The following is a 12,725-nucleotide window of genomic DNA, read 5'->3' on the forward strand; positions in this document are numbered from 1 at the left end:
ACTCCGCCGGTCCTTACTCATCCTCCTTCACGGCTAAAGATTTCCACTTGCAGCTCTCTGACGTTTCCTACCTCCCAATAAGAAGAGAAATTTTGCTGGTCCTGGGCATATGGGACTTGAAAAACAAAAGTGCTTTGGAAAATGTGCTGGGATCTGAGTGGCCAGTAATGAATGAGTTCCTTCCTCCACTGCGGTCCAGCAAGCTGAGAAGATGTGACGGGGAATTCTAACCCTCCCTTAGGGAAGACGCCCACTCACTGCCGCACAAAGATGAGGATTTCATCCTCCGCGATTGTGCAAGACCTCTGAGCTGGCCCTGACATCTGGCTACGACCTCGGCACCTTGGCGTAGCTTTTGTTCCCCTCTGTTCTTTGCTTTCTAATCCAGCCAGAAAATATTTTTTTCTTAAATGTGTCCTTAAAAAAATTTTTATTGTTGTTTATGCTATTACAGTTGTCCCCACTTTTCCCCTCCACCCAGCCCCCGCCCTCCCCACCCTCAGGCCTTCACCACACCATTGTCAATGACCATGGGCCATGCATATACTTCCTAGGGTGGATCAATATACTGAGCAATGGGAAAGGGTTTCTGATGGTTTATCTTTTAACTACTTAATATCCACTTGGAATCTACAGGGAGGCCAGAGAGAGGGCTTAGGGGGAATGAAAGTCCTGTTTACTGCATGCTGTTGGAAATAATCTTGCCAGTTAGAAACAGCATCTATTGTACATAGGTCTGAAGGGAAGTAAACTGGATATCCTCAGGGCATATGGGAATCATAACTTCAGGCCCTTTTCTCCAAGAAGGTAGTTAAGTGGAGAAGCTGGGTAAGCTGTACACACATGTGCACGAAGCCCAAGCCTGAGCTTGTTACCACCAGACCTCCTTTAACCAGAGATCATTTTTTAGTGACATGATGCACCCAGTTTTCTGAATAATTGCTCCCAGGCACCCTGTACAGATGGGTGGATGTCAGAAGGGAAAGGCCCCCACCAAAGGCCCAATACCTATGCAGATCTATTAGTACTATCAGCGCGTATTTAGCATTCTTGAATCAAAGATCAGTCCTGAGCTAGGTATGTAGCTTATTATAATGGATGGGGGAGAGGTGATAGATAGATAGATAGCTAGATAGAAAGAAAGAAATGTAAACCTGAGCTAAGTGGACTTTGATAAGATTCTTCCCTGGGTGTGGGAAGAGAGATTGCACTTTAAGAATTGCTTTTGAAAACACCAAAAGTGGGCGAACTCATTCACTCCTTCCCTCCCTCTCGTATTCATTCACTTATTCATTGAACAAGTAAGTGATCCTGAGCCAGAGGCTGAAGGCTAAAAAGGTGACAAGCAATGTATATACAAACCCAGCCTGATTTCAGGGAGTGTACAGAGAAGTTAACAAATTGATACAATACAATGTGGTGAGTAGATCGTGGGAGCTGGACCCTGCTTGGGGTGTGAGAAAGATCTCACTGTGTGGGGCTTGATGGGTAAGTTTCCATGGCCATCCTGACTGGGGGGCCGGGGGAGAGGCAGGGCTCTCCCAAGAGGAGAATGTGCAGAGACAAGAGAAAGAAAAGGATGCATTGTTTACAGCAACAAATAGTGGAGGAAAATGACTGGGAAAATAGGTAGAGGCCAGGTAGCAGGCTTTTCCAGTAGTAGGAATTTGAAGTCCATGGGAGGATTTAAAGCAGGAGAGTGGCAGGACCAGAATCATGTGTTAGAGGAGACGTCTCCTTAGTCTGTATTGAGGGGTGGGGGACGAGGTGGGTGGGGAGGCAGACGATGGAGAGTGTTGTGAAAGTCCATGTGAGAAATCCAGCAGGGTTAACTGGCCAGCGGCCATGGGCTGGGAAGGACAAAATTAATGTGGGCGGTATTTATGGGGTAGAATCATCTTGCAGGACCCGTGGGGCCATTGGAGACCTATTACCAAAACAAAAGGAGGTTAGTTCCTCAAAAAGAGTGTTGGAATGTGGTCAAAGAGGAAGGCCAAAAGGGTTTTCCCGGATGTATTGCTCCCCGGCCACAGGGAGAGGCAAGGAAGGGAAGCTCCGAAAGGCACCCACCCAGCTGAGCTGACATCACATTGAATTCATATGTGGTTTTGGCCTAAAATTCCCAATAGAATATGGTTAAAAAGTCCAGGTTGAACCAAGACTGAAGTCATGCCTTTTTGCATCTTAAGTTCCTTTTTTTAAAGAAAACTACTTGAGAATGTATTTATTTTAATTTGTATTGGATCAAAATTCACATAAAATGAAAGGCATAGATTTTAAGTGCACCGTGATAAGTTTGACTTATCTCACACAAAATGCACAAATATATACGAGGTAACAAACATTACAATCCAAATAACACACATTTCCATCATGTGAAAGTGTCCTCTTACCCCCTTCCAGGTATCCCTTCCACCGAAGGGCAGTCAATTTCACGTCAAAGACGTCATAGAGCCGGCCTGTGCTCGCTGTGCCCAGATGTGTCCGCCACAGTTCGTTTCTCTCTTCTTCTGTTGGTGGGAGAACACCTGTTCTTCCAAGTATTTCAGCTGTTTCCAAACTGGGAATATTATGAATATGACTGCTACAAACACTCTTGTACAAGTCTTTGTGTGGATATATTTCTCCACTAGTTATGGGTAAATATTAAAAGTGGAATGTCTAGGTCATGGGATAGATGTATATTTAACTTTAAAAGAAACTGCCAATCCCCTTTCCCAAAATTGTGCCATTTCACATTCCACTAACAATGCGTGATTTTATCTCTAGTGGGTGCAAAGTGGCACCTTACTGTGGTTTTAATTTCTATTTCCTGATGCTAGTGCTGTTGAGCAACCCTTCACGTTCCCGTTGGTCATTCATGTTACTTCTCTTATAAGTGTCTGTTAAAGTGGTGAGCCCATTTTTCAATTGCGTTGTGTGCCTTTTTATTGCTGAGTGGTGTGAGTTGTTTATATACGCTGAAAACAAACCTTCATTGGGTGTATGTATTGCAAATATTTTTTCCTTGTCTTTGACTTACTTGACTATTACTTTTTTGACATCTGTTTAGGAACAGATTTTAAACTTTTTGATGAAATCTAGTTTAACAGTTTCTTGTAGTTAGGGCTTTTCATGTCATTTCTGCCTAACAAGAGCGTGATGATATTCTCCCATTTCTTCCAGAAGCTTGATAGTTTTAGCTTTTAATTTAGATTTACGGTCATCTCCATTTTTGTGTGTGGCCTGAAGTAGAGGGTCAAGGTTCACTTTCCCCACATGTCTATCCATTTCTTCCAGCACTGTTTATTGAAAAGGCTTTACCCCATGGAATTACCTTGACGACTTTGTTGAAAATCAATGAGCCATATGTATGTGAACCTATTTCTGAAGTTTCTAATTTGTATTCCATCAATTCACTTGTTCTTATACCAAAATCACACTGTCTTGATTAGTGTACTGTTATAGCACTTCTTTAAATCAGGTAGCTGAAGACTTCCAACTGAGGTTTTTGTTTCCAATGATGTTTTGACTATTTTAGATTTTTTAATTTTCCATACAAATTTCTGAAATATCTTATCAATTTGACATCTTAGCAATATTGAGTCTTCACACCATAAATAAAATATATCCCTTGTTTATTTAGGTCTTCTTAGCAATGGTTTTATAGTTTTTTGGGGCAGATGTTTTGCATATGTTTTGTTAAATATATTCTCAGTAATTTATGTTTTTTGATACTATTGTAAATAGTCTTGTTTTCCACTTTGATTTCCATTTTCTATTTTTAGTATAAACAATGCAATTGATTTTTGCATATTGAGCTCATGTCCTGCTGTTTACTTTATTTATTAGTTCTAGTTGATTTTTTGGACTTTATGTAAATAATCACACACAGAAGTTTTTGGATTTAATTTGTCAATATTTATTGAGGGTTTTTGTGTCTATATTTATGAAGAATTCTGGCCTGTAATTCTCTTTCCTCATAACATCCATATTAGGTTTTGATATCAAAGTTATGCTGAATTTGCAAACTATTGGGAAATTATTTCTTCCTTTTCTATTTTCCACTTCCTTTGTATAAAGTTAGTACTATTTTTCCTTAAATGTTTAATAGAATTCCTCTGTGACTTACAAATTTAATTACTTTAATAGATATGAGCTATTCAGGTTTTCTGTTTCTTTCTGAGTCAGGTTTGAAAAGTGTGTCTTTTGAAGAATGTGTCTATTTTGTCTAATTTCTCAAATTTATTAATATAAAGTTGTTCATTATGTTCACCTGTTGCCATTTTATCTCTGTAGTATCTGTAGTGACCTTCTTTCATCCCTGATTTTAGTCATTTGTGTTTTCCTCCTTTTTTGGGGGGAGGGGGGCCAGTCTTGCTAGGATATAACTGACTTTGCAAATCTCTTCAAAGAATGAACATTTGGCTTTGCTTACTTTCCCTATTGCTTGTCTATATTTCATTTCATTAATTACTACGCTTATTTTCTTTCTTTCCTTCTACTTGCTTTGAATTTGATCTTCTTCTTTTCTCCTAACATCTTGAGGTAGAGATTTGGAAATTGATTTAAAGCCTTTTTCTATTTTATAAGTATTTAGATCTACACATTCTCTGTAAACATCACTTTAGCTGCACCACACAGATTAATGATATATCACATTTTCATTATATTTTAGTTCAGAATATTGTCAAATTTTTCTAGTAATTTATTCTTTAATGAAAGATGATTTTTAATTTCCAAACATTTGCAGTTATCTTAGTATTAAATTCTAATTTAATTCCACTTAGAGAAAATACTCTGTAAGTTTTTTGTTTGAAATTTATTTTTAAATTTATTGAGACTTGTTTTTATGACCCAACACTGGTTTGTATTAGAGAACTTTCCATGTGCATGTATAGAAAAGATATATCCTACAGTTTGGAGTGGATTGACCTATAAATGTCTATGAGATCAAGTTGCTCAGTAGAGTTATTCTACGCATAGAACAACATATATTCTACATATATGATGTCTTCTATATCCTCACTGATTTTCTCTCTACTTGTACTATTGATTATTTAAGGAAGGGTGCTAAAATCTTTAATCACGATTGCCAAGCTCTCTTCTTATAGTTCGGTGAGTTTTTGTTTCACGTGTATCAAATCCTAATTGGTGGCATGTTTCTTCACCAGGAGTCACATGTCTGTCTGTCTCTCTTTCTATGGCATTAGTAGTTATTGATTCTCAATTCCCAGATCCATTAATTTATTGGAAGTTACAAAATGGTGATTATTTATTTATTTATTTATTGTTATGGAATTTATTGGGGTGACATTGGTTAATAAAATTACATCAGTTTCAAGTGTACAATTCTATAACACATCATCTGTGTATTGTATTGTGTGTTCACCACCCAAACTCAAGTCTCTTTCGGTCTTCATTTATCCTCCTTTACCCTCTTCTACTTTCCCCTGGCCCCCCTTTCCCTCTTGTAATCACCATACTGTTGTTTGTGTCTATGAGTTTGGTGTGGGGGTCTCTGCCCACAGGACCCCCCCAACTGCCATGTTTGAGAGTAAGTCTACCAAGACATGATCTGCCTGGGGAGGAAAGGTGGCTGATATCTCAAAGGAGAAGGGCCAGGAGCCTGTTCCTCAATGGGCTTTTATTGGGTTCATTTGCACAGAAATATAGATAAAGCTCATTAATCATTGTCAGGCAGTAAGGATCAAACAATAGATAACAAAGAACTCTGAGGGCCTATTTTGAGTAAGGATCAGATTGCTAAAGAGCTATAAAACTTTGAGAAACAAACTTACTTCTTGCTTGGACCCTTATCACTTAATTGAGAGCACTCTAAAGAAAGCAAGACTTTACATATTCTTTCTTAGGCTTGATTGCCCGGGGAACCCACCCTTTCCAGCACAGGGCTGCACCACCCTCTGTCATTGTTTCAGGCTTAAGTCAGGGAGAGGAAGTAAGGCAGCCAAAAGATTAGGAGACTTCTCTCAGACGGAATAAGGCCTCAGGCTTTGTCAAAGCCAAGGGGCAAGGGTCCATTACTCCCTTTTGCTGTACCCCCCAAAGTCCTTCCTTGGAGGCCTCCCATGTGGTCATGCCTGGCTTAGATTGTTCCCCCCTTGGGGAATCTTACCCATCATTGGCTAACAGATCAAGCATTGGGGGCCAGTTATGGATGAAGTAAAAGGAGCAGAAGCTGCTCTGGCCAGGGAGATAAGCTTTGTCTCCTTAGTGGCTTAATGGTCCAAGGTCGCTCCCTCAGCCTTAGCCTTGGTGGGGGTTATGGCTTCTGAAACCAGGCAGCGCGGTTCCCAATAGTTTGGGTTTTTTATTTGTGCTTAATTCCTTCACATTTTTCATCCCCCCCATGCCCCCTTCCCTCTATCACAGCTATCAATCTGGTTCCTGTATCTATGAGTGTTTCTGTTTTGTTTGTTTATTTTGTTCATTAAGATTTCCTTCTTTTTCACAGCCATGTAGTATTCCATTGTGTAAATAAAATGGTGATATTTTAACTCTATCAGTCATTGTTCATTTATTAGTTTCCTCTCAAATACTATTTTGTTATCCAGTTATACCATTTACATTTTAAAAGATGGAATAGCCCTGGCCAGATAGCTTAGTTGGTTAGAGTGTCGTCCCAATATGCCAATGTTACAGGTTCAATTCCTGATCAGGGCACATATAAGAATCAAGCAGTAACTGCATAAATAAATAGAACAACAAATTGATGTTTCTCTCCCTCTCCTTTCCTCTCTCTCTAAAATTAATCAATCAATAAAAATATTTAGAAAAATGGTAAAATAAATAAATGCTGCATCCTTTCCACTCATTTACCAGTTTTCAAAATAATTAAATTGATTGCCAATCACCCTCCACAGGTGACTACTTAAAATAAAAAAATTATTATAAAAATATTTTTATAACATCTCAACAGATTTGATGGATTTTAATTCATTGCCGCTATTGTCCGTACTGGCCAGTGGGAATTTCCTTAAATTGGCTCCCAAATCTTGCTTACATGATCTTAATAGTTTTTGGTAGCTTCATTTTTAATTGATATGAGAAAGTATTTCAGACTCTTCTTCTCACATTTCTCACTCCAGAATTGGTATCAGCCATTTCTTCAAAAATCTCTCACATTTTACTTTAAGATGGCAATCAGGGTGCTAGGGATGATTGTTACTTCTGGTGTGGTTGCTGTTGCTTAAACAGACTTTCAACTAATCATCTAGTCTTAGGCCCAGCTTCATCCTCTTTTCCAAAAGCAGCCACTGCCTCTGAGTCCCAGGCTGTTTGGGACTTCCGTCACCTTCTTCACTTCACGCTTGACATCCAGCCTTTTCATTCTACGTCATTCACTCACCACTTGTCCACCAGCCTTCCAGTTTCAAAAACACTGCCTTTCTTCTTTCCTTCTGTTAGCCCATTCTTATACGTTTATGCTTCTGAAAGACAAAATCGCTTTACTCTTTTTCACCAGGGTTTTGGGAGGGAGTGAAATAAGGTGCACATGTCTAAGGTACCATTTGTAGCTCTGAAAGTCTTCCCTTTATTTTTGATTCTTTTCCAAGTACAGACTTTGTTATTTCTTAGTATTTATGGAAGAGAACTCCCCTCTCTTGGTCTTGCTTGTGACAAGAAGGGTCAGACCAGGACACGCTGGGGCAACATTTTTCCTTTCACCCCAGTCCCTAACCTGGCCATGCATGTTCCCTGTCAGTTGCTTCATCATTTAGGTTTTAAATCTTAAATCTTAAACCTCTGTGCAACCCCGAGGACCCCTAGTTTCAACACGTGTTGGACTGACCTAGACTTTCCAATTCTGGCAGGGTTAGGGTCCTGTTTTGGTTATTAACCTTGCTGCTGACTGACCCATCAGAGCGTGACCCCGGGCTCTGACTCCCAGGTGACTTTACTGTCGTGTCAGCTATCCGCTGCACAGAGACCCTTACAGCCGAGCGGGCCCGGTTTTAGGGAAGGGCCATCCTGATCCGTCTAGAAGCCCGGAGCGTCATCAACCCAGAGGTCCCTTTGGCTTGCTGGAATCTGAGCTTTTCTCCCCACCATAAGTCCAGAGGGGAGACTTCTGGCCAGAATTATTATTTATTTCAAACCATGTTACATTGCAAGGAAGAGGGGGGAAGAGACATTTACATTATTTGCTTGGAATATATTTTGCTTTGCCCCAGTTACTCCTCATCTTCCAGATAATTTGTGGGAGGAGTACATTACCTGATCTTTCTTGAAGAGGAAAATAGGAGGAGAAAAATAACTCTTATAACTCTCTGGAGGAGCAACATGGGATTAAAAATGGAAAAGGAGGCAGCGGTGATGCATTCCATTACCTCCAGCAAACGCTGTGGAGGGGACGCCTTGACCACGGGCTCCACACTGCCAGGAACGAATGCTGACCCCTTTTTTCAAAAGTGACATATTTTCCGCAGAAGTTGATTCCGATCTTTTCTGGAAACCAACAATGCCAATTCTTTGCTAAGGGGCTTTGGCAAGGCCTTTGCTAGTGTTTAATCACAGTAAGAAGGCTCCAGAGACTTTATTGGCTACATAAAGAATTATAGAGAAATTAGCCAGAGCTGGACGAAGCCCAGAGCAGCTGCGCTGCTCTCCAAGTGCAGGAGAGTTACTCAGAGATATGTTATGATAACAGAAAAGTATCCTGGGGGGCTTAACCCAAATTATGTTAATAATGAACCTAAGTATTCTTTATTTTACAAAATTACCGTGTTCCTGAAAAATGTGTAAATCTGACATTTCATACTGTATCTCACTTCCCCATTCAGTACATTTTAATTTCAAAAATGCTTCATCTCCACTTATGGCGGAATGTCAATGTACACATTGTTACCTTATCGATTCCTCTACTTCTCCAGGTTTCTTTAACAAATACTTGAGTATAAAAATGTAAATATAGTATATGATGATAGCTACGTATTCAGAGAAGTGTTTATTAAATATTTTGGCAAGGTAAATATTCACTCCGTATTTTGATTTTTATATGTTCACAGAAAATAAGTCCTGGCTTCGTTCAGAATGTACAAACAGGGGAGAGGCACTTTGCCAAAACAAGGGAGCCCATTAAATTCGCCATTTTATCTGTTTTGCTTGCAAATTTCAGTGGTTCCAAAATGCCAACTTTCTGATCAGTCTGTAACACAGGTCTGCTATAAAAAGAGTAAAATAAGGGGAGTAAGTGACATTTTAGAAGGGAAAATGCATTTGATTAAAAAGGTTACCCTTCATAACCCTGAGATTATGGCCTTCCTTCTTTCCTGATGCTTCAACACCCTCTCAGATCCCAAATGGTGAGGGCTGTGCGGTTGGGTTTTCAATAATGTCCTTAAATGAGCAATATTAAAAATGAGCAACCTTACAACAGTCTCCAAATATTTTTGTGTAAATTATCTGGTCAGAAAAGTATGAAACATGCTGGCTTGCTTAACCTTCTAAGACATGTTTGCCTGTAATTGATACATACTGGCATGAGGTGGTGGTGGGGCTTTGGTCCTGCATATTTTATCAAATGAGAAAAACATGCTCTTCCTTTTATACTCTTACATGAAATGCTCTCACTGTTGAAACAGGTGCCATCAGTATATTTTCATTAATCATCAAATATTATCACTTTCTACTAATCAAATTCTCAATGTATGCCAGTGCTTGATTAGTCACCATTAGTGTTTCTCAAAGTACATTTTACAGAACTCTAGTTCTCTGTGTGAGAGTTTTCTATGCAGTATCACAAACAACCACCATCTCAGCAGCTTTAAACACCAGACATTTAGATTTCCAGTTTTTAAAAACAGCATCGGGAGCTCTGCCATCTCCAGCAAACAAGCATTCCTGCTGAAAACTATTTTTTGAAATCTCTGGCAAGTGTCTTTAAGGCATATAGAAAGTAAAGAAATATTTATTCAAGACAGCCTAGTAAAACTTGGTAAGAACAGTGAGGGTCTGTAGCATTGGCGCTATGACTCATTTCTTCCCTCCCCACTTCCTGCTCCACTGGACAGAAGTCCCATTCCAGGCAGGTGAGGCCAAAAGCACAGGGCTGCGTCTTCTCCCAGCTCTCACTTAAGGGATGTGGCGTCTTCCTGGGAGGGGCAGGCAAGCAGAAGTTTTCATCAGCCCCAGCTCTGTGTTGGCAAGGATGTGGAGAAACCCAAACCCTCATACCCTGCTGGTAGAAATGTAAAATGGTACAGCTGCCTGGGGAAACAGTTTGTCAGTTCCTCAAAAGCTTAATCATAGATTTACCATCTGACCCAGCTAGTCTGCTCATGTATATAGACCCAAGAGAAATGAAAACATACATCTGCACAAACACTTGTCACAGCAAGTCACAGCAGCTATTCATAATAGCCAGAAGGGAGAAACAACCCAAGCATCTGCCAAATGATAGCCAAGTATGGTATATCCATACAGTGGAATACTACTGACCAATTTTTTAAAAATGAAGTACATTCTCATACATGCTACAATGTGGATAAATCTTGAAAATATATATCTAAGTGAAAGAAGCCAGTCACAAGAGACCTCACGTTGCATGATTCCATTCATATGAAATGTCTAGAACAGGCAAATTTAAAGAGGCAGAAAGTAGATCAAGCCTTTTGATAAGAGCAAAGGCTTTTTTCTGGGATGGTATGGCTCAGCTGGCTGTATATACACATTTCCCATTACCACAGCAGCGCAGATGCCACTGGTAAGCTTGCGACTGTGTCGGGGCCCCTAAAAGCGTGGATGTCAGATTGTGACATGTCGAACAGAGGCAGTGGGAAGTGAGGAAACGGAGTCGGTAGGTCATCTCTTGAGATTTGGCTTTAAAGAGGAGACAGATAGGACAGTAACTGGAAATCGGATCAAGGGAACTGTTCTTAAGCCTTGCCAGAATTTTACAATTTCTAAACTATGACTTGACTCTTTTTGTTCACTTACTCAACATTTAGGAGGTCCTGCTATGTGCCAGACACCATGGCACTTGCTGAGGAAACAACGCAAGATAGGACCGAGGTCCCGGAGGGCCAGCACCTCACTGCAAGTGCAGCTCCCAAGCAGAACAGGTGCTGTGGGCACGCCGTTAAGATGCAAGAGGCGTCTCACCAGCAACATCTTCCTTCTGTAGGAATTGTGAGTTTTCTCCTAGGCTAGTATTGGCACGCGTGTTTATTTAAAAAATAACACGGGCTAAAATCTCATCTCTCATATGAAGAATGTATAATCAGTTTTATAAAACGAAAACATTTATCGTGTAAAACAAAAAGGTCTTAAATTTTGGAGCTGGAAGGGAACTGAGCAATCACTTACCGCAGCCCTTCATCTAACGAACGGAGACAATCGCATCCCAGGGAGGCCAGCTTGCCCGAGGACACACATTCAGCAAGTGGCAGAATCAGGGATGAGGCCCTTTATCTTCTGCTTCCCAGCCCAGGGAGTTTCCCATCACCCCACACCAGATCATACATATAAGTGTCAGTTTCTGCATTTCTAAGTTCATACAGTTTAACCGTTGCTTTAAATGGTAATGTTAATCAATTCCATGAGTCAGGGCTTATTTCCATATTCTGCCAATTAATTGTGGTTTGGAAAGGTAATTCATCCCAAGGTCCTGGATTATAAAGTACAGAGTCAGCTGCTTTTTCAAGGTAATTCATTCCAAATCTTGGGCCAGTTATACCTAATGCAGCTGAGAGTTACCGGGATTTGTCTCTAAATGTCCTTGAATCGGAAATCAGTCGTCCTGTTTGTTTCTCCCAGAGCCTTGCTGCCGGGAGCAACTGTGGCGTGGGGCAGGGGCTTTTCACGGAAACTGAGGAAGTGGACGCTCGGAGACACGTAAGTGTCAGGCCTGAGGCCACCCTGCTGCACCCGGTGGATGCTGTGCCAGAGCCACAGGTTGGGGAGTTGGCCTTTTTGTGTTTGTGCAACTAGAGATGACAGGAGGAAGAACCCATGGTGGTTTCTGGTCATGACTCCACTTCAGCAATGTGGATGGGGGGCTCTTACCCTCTGGGAAGGAGAAATTTCGTTGGGAAACCAGGAGCATCTGCTACCTTATCTAGAACTGGTTACTTCCCCAGCCAGCAGCATGTTCAGGAGAAATGGGGGTGGGGGGAGGAAATCATCCATTATACAGAACAGCCATTTTCATGCCCAAGGCCTTTGGTGATCTGATTAATCTCTGGTGGCCTCTGCCATCCAACCTGATCTCCTGAGTCCGTCGGAGGAGACTAAGCCAGACCCGTGCTGTTCCGTCCAGGCGGTGGGGTGTGAGCACGTGATGTCATCACTGAATATTAGAGGTGGGAAGCCTTTCTGCACTCATGTACTTTGCTATTAAAGACAAGAAAGCCAGGTTTAGAGAAATGAAACATCTTACATTATTTACATGTGTGGTGGTTCCTGCCTTCGCTCTCTGTTCTCAGCTTCCTCGCCGGCAGAATAAGGAGGTTGGACACAAAGGCTTCCAATATCCGTTCCGCCTCTGGCATTTACTACTCGGAAGATCCCTTACAGCCTTGCTGCTCAACTAGTGGTTGTGACCAAGCAGCCTCACAGCGTCGCCTGGATGCTGCAGAATCCGGGTCCTAACCCAGACCAACTGAATGGGAATCTGCATTTGAATAAAACCTCCAGGTGATTCATATGCATGTTACAGCTGGCCTCAGAAATCTCGATTTTGGCCCTAGACATTTTGTTCCTTTCCCAGGGCTTTCAGTTACCAT

Source organism: Phyllostomus hastatus, unplaced genomic scaffold, assembly GCF_019186645.2.
Source record: "Phyllostomus hastatus isolate PE091 unplaced genomic scaffold, TTU_PhHast_1.1 phas_contig_159, whole genome shotgun sequence".
Classification (NCBI taxonomy): domain Eukaryota; kingdom Metazoa; phylum Chordata; class Mammalia; order Chiroptera; family Phyllostomidae; genus Phyllostomus; species Phyllostomus hastatus.